Consider the following 6,147-nt stretch of genomic DNA (forward strand, 5'->3'; position numbering starts at 1 on the left):
GTCAATGGGTATTTTTAAGGCAGAGATAGATAGATATATTCTTGATTAGTACGGGTGTCAGGAGTTATGGGGAGAAGGCAGGAGAATGGGGTTGCAAGGGAAAGATAGATCAGCCATGATTGAATGGTGGAGTAGACTAGATGGGCCGAATGGTGTAATTCTGCTCTTAGAACTTATGATAGACACAAAAAGCTGGAGTAACTCAGCGGGTCAGATAGCATCTCTGGAGAAAAAGAATGGGTTACGTTTCTGGTCGAGACCTCCGTCTGAGGTCTTCAGGAAAGCAGGAAAGAGTGGCTGAAAGGAAATCAGAAGACGAGAGTGAAGCAGACACATCAGGTTAGGCCGGATCCTCCTCACCCCTGATCACAGTGCACCAATACTGCCAGCAAGCCCAGTGTTCCAGTGGCCCAGCGGTAGAGCCACTGCCCCAAAGCAGTAGATCATGTGATAGGAGCAGAATTAGGCCATTCAGCTTGCAAAAGGGTGCAGCCCTGTTCGGGTGCAGCCCAGTGAGGGAAGTGCCCAGTGAGAAAAGTGCGAGTCTTTGGCTGCGAGTCTTCGGCGAGGAGGCTGAGGTGAGGAGGATACAATTGTTTTAAGCCATAGCTGGTTATAGGCACAAGGTGATGGCGGAAAAGTTGGTGCAGTGTGTTTCCTGCAGGATGTGGGAAGACAGGGACGTCGCTGGAGCTTCTGGGAGCTACACCTGCAAGAACTGTGTCCAGGTGCAGCTCCTGAAGGGACGTGTGGTGGAGTTGGAGAGGCAGTTGGATGACCTCAGGGCCATCCGGGAATGCGAGAGTTTCCTCGACAGGACCTATTGTGAGGCTGTCACGCCAAGGGTCCAGGTCGAGCGAAGGTGGGAGACTGTTTCAGGGGGGAGTGGACGCGGACGTGGACTACAGGAGACCCCAGTGGCTGTGCCTATTGCAAATAGGTATACCCTCTTGGGAACTGTCGGGGCAGAAGACGTTTCCAGTCCGAGTGGCGGACCTGTTGGCAAGGATACTCGACGGGAGACCGAAGTCTGGAAGAGCCGTAGTGGTCGGTGACTCCATAGTCCGAGGGACAGACAGAAGATTCTGTGGCAGCAGGAGGGACTTGAGGATGGTCTGTTGCCTCCCTGGTGCCAGGGTTCAACACATCACAGACCGGCTTCAGAAAATCCTAGTGAGGTAAGGCGATCAACCTGAAGTCGTTGTGCACGTGGGCACGAATGACGTCGGGCGGAAGAGGAAGGAGGTGCTACAGCGGGAGTTTAGAGAGTTGGGAAAAACACTGAGAAGTAGGACGTCGAAGGTGGTTATCTCTGGACTGCTACCGGTACCTCGTGCTGGTGAGGCCAGGAACAGAGAGATAGAGGGTATGAATTTATGGCTGAGGGACTGGTGCAGAGAGCAGGGATTTAGATTTCTGGACCACTGGGATCTCTTCTGGGCTAGGGGTGACTTGTACCAAAGGGACGGGTTGCATCTTAACAGCAGGGGGACAAACATTCTGGCAGGCAGGTTTGCTAGTGTGACACCTGTGGCTTTAAACTAAGTAGTGGGGGGGAGGGGTTAACAAATTGTGAATATGAAGATGAGGTAAAAGGGAATACAGGAGATATTGCAAAAGACTCTCGGAAGAATGGGAACAGAAGTTCTAGAGGGGAAAAGAAATTAAGGGCAGGGCCAATTGTGAACGATGTGAGAGGGGAGGTAAATACAGAAGTTAAAGTGTTGTACTTAAATGCGCGCAGTATAAAAAATAAAGTGGATGAGCTTGAGGCTCAGTTAGTCATGGGCAAGTATGATGTTGTAGGGATCACTGAGACATGGCTACAAGAGGACCAGGGCTGGGAACTGAATATTCAGGGGTACACAACGTATAGAAAAGACAGACAGGTGGGCAGAGGGGGTGGGGTTGCTCTGATGGTAAGGAATGATATTCATTCCCTTGCAAGGGGTGACATAGAATCAGGAGATGTTGAATCAGTATGGATAGAAATGAGAAATTGTAAGGGTAAAAAGACCCTAATGGGAGTTATCTATAGGCCCCCAAACAGTAGCCTCGACATAGGGTGCAAGTTGAATCAGGAGATAAAATTGGCGTGTCAAAAATGTAATGCTACGGTGGTTATGGGAGATTTCAACATGCAGGTAGACTGGGAAAATCAGGTTGGAAATGGACCCCAGGAAAGAGAGTTTGTAGAGTGCCTTTGAGATGGATTCTTAGAACAGCTTGTACTGGAGCCTACCAGGGAGAAGGCAATTCTGGATTTAGTGTTGTGTAATGATCCTGATCTGATAAGGGGACTAGAGGTAAAAGAGCCATTAGGAGGCAGTGGTCACAACATGATAAGTTTTACTCTGCAAATGGAAAGGCAGAAGGGAAAATCGGAAGTGTCGGTATTACAGTATAGCAAAGGGGATTACAGAGGCATGAGGCAGGAGCTGGCCAAAATTGATTGGAAGGAGGCCCTAGCAGGGAAGACGGTAGAACAGCAATGGCAGGTATTCCTGGGAATAATGCAGAGGTTGCAGGATCAATTTATTCCAAAGAGGTGGAAAGACTCTAAGGGGAGTAAGAGACACCTGTGGCTGACAAGGGAAGTCAGGGACAGCATAAAAATTAAGGAGAGGAAGTAGCTGCGGCTTGCCTGCAGTCCGTCTGTCTTTTGTGTTTTTTGTTGTTTTTGTATGAGTTGTAGTTTTAATATGGTGTAGTGTTTGTATGTTATGTTTGGGGGGGGGGGGGTGGGAGGGAACGGGAACTGTAAAAAATTCTCTCTCCCGAACGGAGACACAAACTTGTTTCTGTGTGGTGTCTCCGTTCCCATTGCGGCCTACCAGCGGCCATGCACCTGGGACCACCTAGGGCTCTGGTTCGCAGAGCCCGCGGCCCGGACTCACCACCTGCGGCGCTGGCCGTCTTCGGATGCTGCAGGTGCGGCTGCGACTCATCTCCGGAGGCTCCGGCGCGGGCCGCGTGGATGTCGGAAGCCCGCAGGCCCCTGGGTGGGGGCCGACATCGGGAACACCGGCAGAGGCAGCGTGTTCACCCGCCCCGAATCGCGGGGCTTGGGTCGGCCCGCCGCGGACCTTTCACCGTCCGGCGTGGCCTGGAGTAGGCCGTGGACCTTTCACCGTCCGGCGCGGCCTGGAATAGGCCGTGGACCTTTCACCGTCCGGCGTGGCCTGGAGTAGGCCGTGGACCTTTCACCGTCCGGCGTGGCCTGGAGTAGGCCGTGGACCTTTCACCGTCCGGCGTGGCCTGGAGTAGGCCGTGGACCTTTCACCGTCCGGCGTGGCCTGGAGTAGGCCGTGGACCTTTCACCGTCCGGCGTGGCCTGGAGTAGGCCGTGGACCTTTCACCGTCCGGCGTGGCCTGGAGTAGGCCGTGGACCTTTCACCGTCCGGCGTGGCCTGGAGTAGGCCGTGGACCTTTCACCGTCCGGCGTGGCCTGGAGTAGGCCGTGGACCTTTCACCGTCCGGCGTGGCCTGGAGTAGGCCGTGGACCTTTCACCGTCCGGCGTGGCGCTCCAATGTCGGGAGCCCCGACCGCCACGACGTGGCAACGACAACAGCCTGACCGCGGGAGAAGATGGCAGGGGAAGAGAAAATACATTCTGGCCTTCCATCATAGTGAGAAGGGACTGGAGGAGACTCACTGTGATGGATGTTACTTTTGTTTGGTGTTAGTGTATGATTGTATGTGTTATTGCATTTTTATTGATTATTCTTATTGGTCTTAATGTTTCAACTGCGGGTAATGTTTCATTTCACTACACATTTATGTGTATGTGACAAATAAACGACTATTGACTATTGACTATTGACTATAACATAGCAAAGAAGAGTGGGAAGACAGAGGATTGGGACTCTTTTAAAGAGCAACAAAAGTTAACTAAAAAGGCAATACGGGGAGAAAAGATGAGGTACGAGGGTAAACTAGCCAATAATATAAAGGAGGATAGCAAAAGTTTTTTTAGTTACGTGAAGAGGAAAAAAATAGTCAAGGCAAATGTGGGTCCCTTGAAGACAGAAGCAGGGGAATTTATTATGGGGAACAAAGAAATGGCAGACGAGTTAAACCGTTACTTTGGATCTGTCTTCACTGAGGAAGATACACACAATCTCCCAAATGTTCTAGGGGCTGGAGAACCTAGGGTGATGGAGGAACTGAAGGAAATCCACATTAGGCAGGAAATGGTTTTGGGTAGACTGATGGGACTGAAGGCTGATAAATCCCCAGGGCCTGATGGTCTGCATCCCAGAGTACTTAAGGAGGTGGCTCTAAAAATAGTGGAAGCATTGGAGATCATTTTTCAATGTTCTATAGATTCAGGATCAGTTCCTGTGGATTGGAGGATAGCAAATGTTAACCCACTTTTTAAGAAAGGAGGGAGAGAGAAAACAGGTAATTATAGACCAGTTAGTCTGACATCAGTGGTGGGGAAGATGCTGGAGTCAATTATAAAAGACGAAATTGCTGAGCATTTGGATAGCAGTAACGGGATCATTCCGAGTCAGCATGGATTTACGAAGGGGAAATCATGCTTGACAAATCTACTGGAATTTTTTGAGGATGTAACTAGGAAAATTGACAAGGGAGAGTCAGTGGATGTGGTGTACCTCGACTTTCAGAAAGCCTTCGACAAGGTCCCACATAGGAGATTAGTGGGCAAAATTAGGGCACATGGTATTGGGGGTAGGGTACTGACATGGATAGAAAATTGGTTGACAGACAGAAAGCAAAGAGTGGGGATAAATGGGTCCCTTTCGGAATGGCAGGCAGTGACCAGTGGGGTACCGCAAGGTTCGGTGCTGGGACCCCAGCTATTTACGATATACATTAATGACTTAGACGAAGGGATTAAAAGTACCATTAGCAAATTTGCAGATGATACTAAGTTGGGGGGTAGTGTGAATTGTGAGGAAGATGCAATAAGGCTGCAGGGTGACTTGGACAGGTTGTGTGAGTGGGCGGATACATGGCAGATGCAGTTTAATGTAGATAAGTGTGAGGTTATTCACTTTGGAAGTAAGAATAGAAAGGCAGATTATTATCTGAATGGTGTCAAGTTAGGAGGAGGGGGAGTTCAACGAGATCTGGGTGTCCTAGTGCATCAGTCAATGAAAGGAAGCATGCAGGTACAGCAGGCAGTGAAGAAAGCCAATGGAATGTTGGCCTTCGTAACAAGAGGAGTTGAGTATAGGAGCAAAGAGGTCCTTCTACAGTTGTACCGGGCCCTGGTGAGACCGCACCTGGAGTACTGTGTGCAGTTTTGGTCTCCAAATTTGAGGAAGGATATTCTTGCTATGGAGGGCGTGCAGCGTAGGTTCACTAGGTTAATTCCCGGAATGGCGGGGCTGTCGTATGTTGAAAGGCTGGAGCGATTGGGCTTGTATACACTGGAATTTAGAAGGATGAGGGGCAGATAACATGTTCCCAATGTTGGGGGAGTCCAGAACAAGGGGCCACAGTTTAAGAATAAGGGGTAGGCCATTTAGAACGGAGATGAGGAAGAACTTTTTCAGTCAGAGGGTGGTGAAGGTGTGGAATTCTCTGCCTCAGAAGGCAGTGGAGGCCAGTTCGTTGGATGCTTTCAAGAGAGAGCTGGATAGAGCTCTTAAGGATAGCGGAGTGAGGGGGTATGGGGAGAAGGCAGGAACGGGGTACTGATTGAGAGTGATCAGCCATGATCGCATTGAATGGCGGTGCTGGCTCGAAGGGCTGAATGGCCTACTCCTGCACCTATTGTCTATTGTCTATTGTCTATTGTCTATCAAGTCTACTCCGCCATTCAATCATGGCTGATCTATCTCTCCCTCCCGACCCCATTCTCCCGCCTTCTCCCCATAACCTCTGACACCCGTACTAATCAAGAATCTATCTATCTATCTCTGCCTTCAAAATATTCACTGAGTTGGTCTCCATTGCCGTCTGTGGCAAAGAATTCCACAGATTCACCACCCACTGACTAAGGAAATTCCTCCTCATCTCCTTCTGAAAGGAACATCCTTCAATTCTGAGGCTCTGAACTTATGAGTCATGTCTGTGTGATGGACTGGGCTACATCTACAAACTCTTGCGGTCTTGGGCAGAGCTGTTCCCAAACCGTGTTGTGCCAGACAGGAGGGTGAGAAGGAGGGATGCCC

The sequence above is a fragment of the Rhinoraja longicauda genome, chromosome 2, assembly GCF_053455715.1.
Source record: "Rhinoraja longicauda isolate Sanriku21f chromosome 2, sRhiLon1.1, whole genome shotgun sequence".
Taxonomy (NCBI): domain Eukaryota; kingdom Metazoa; phylum Chordata; class Chondrichthyes; order Rajiformes; family Arhynchobatidae; genus Rhinoraja; species Rhinoraja longicauda.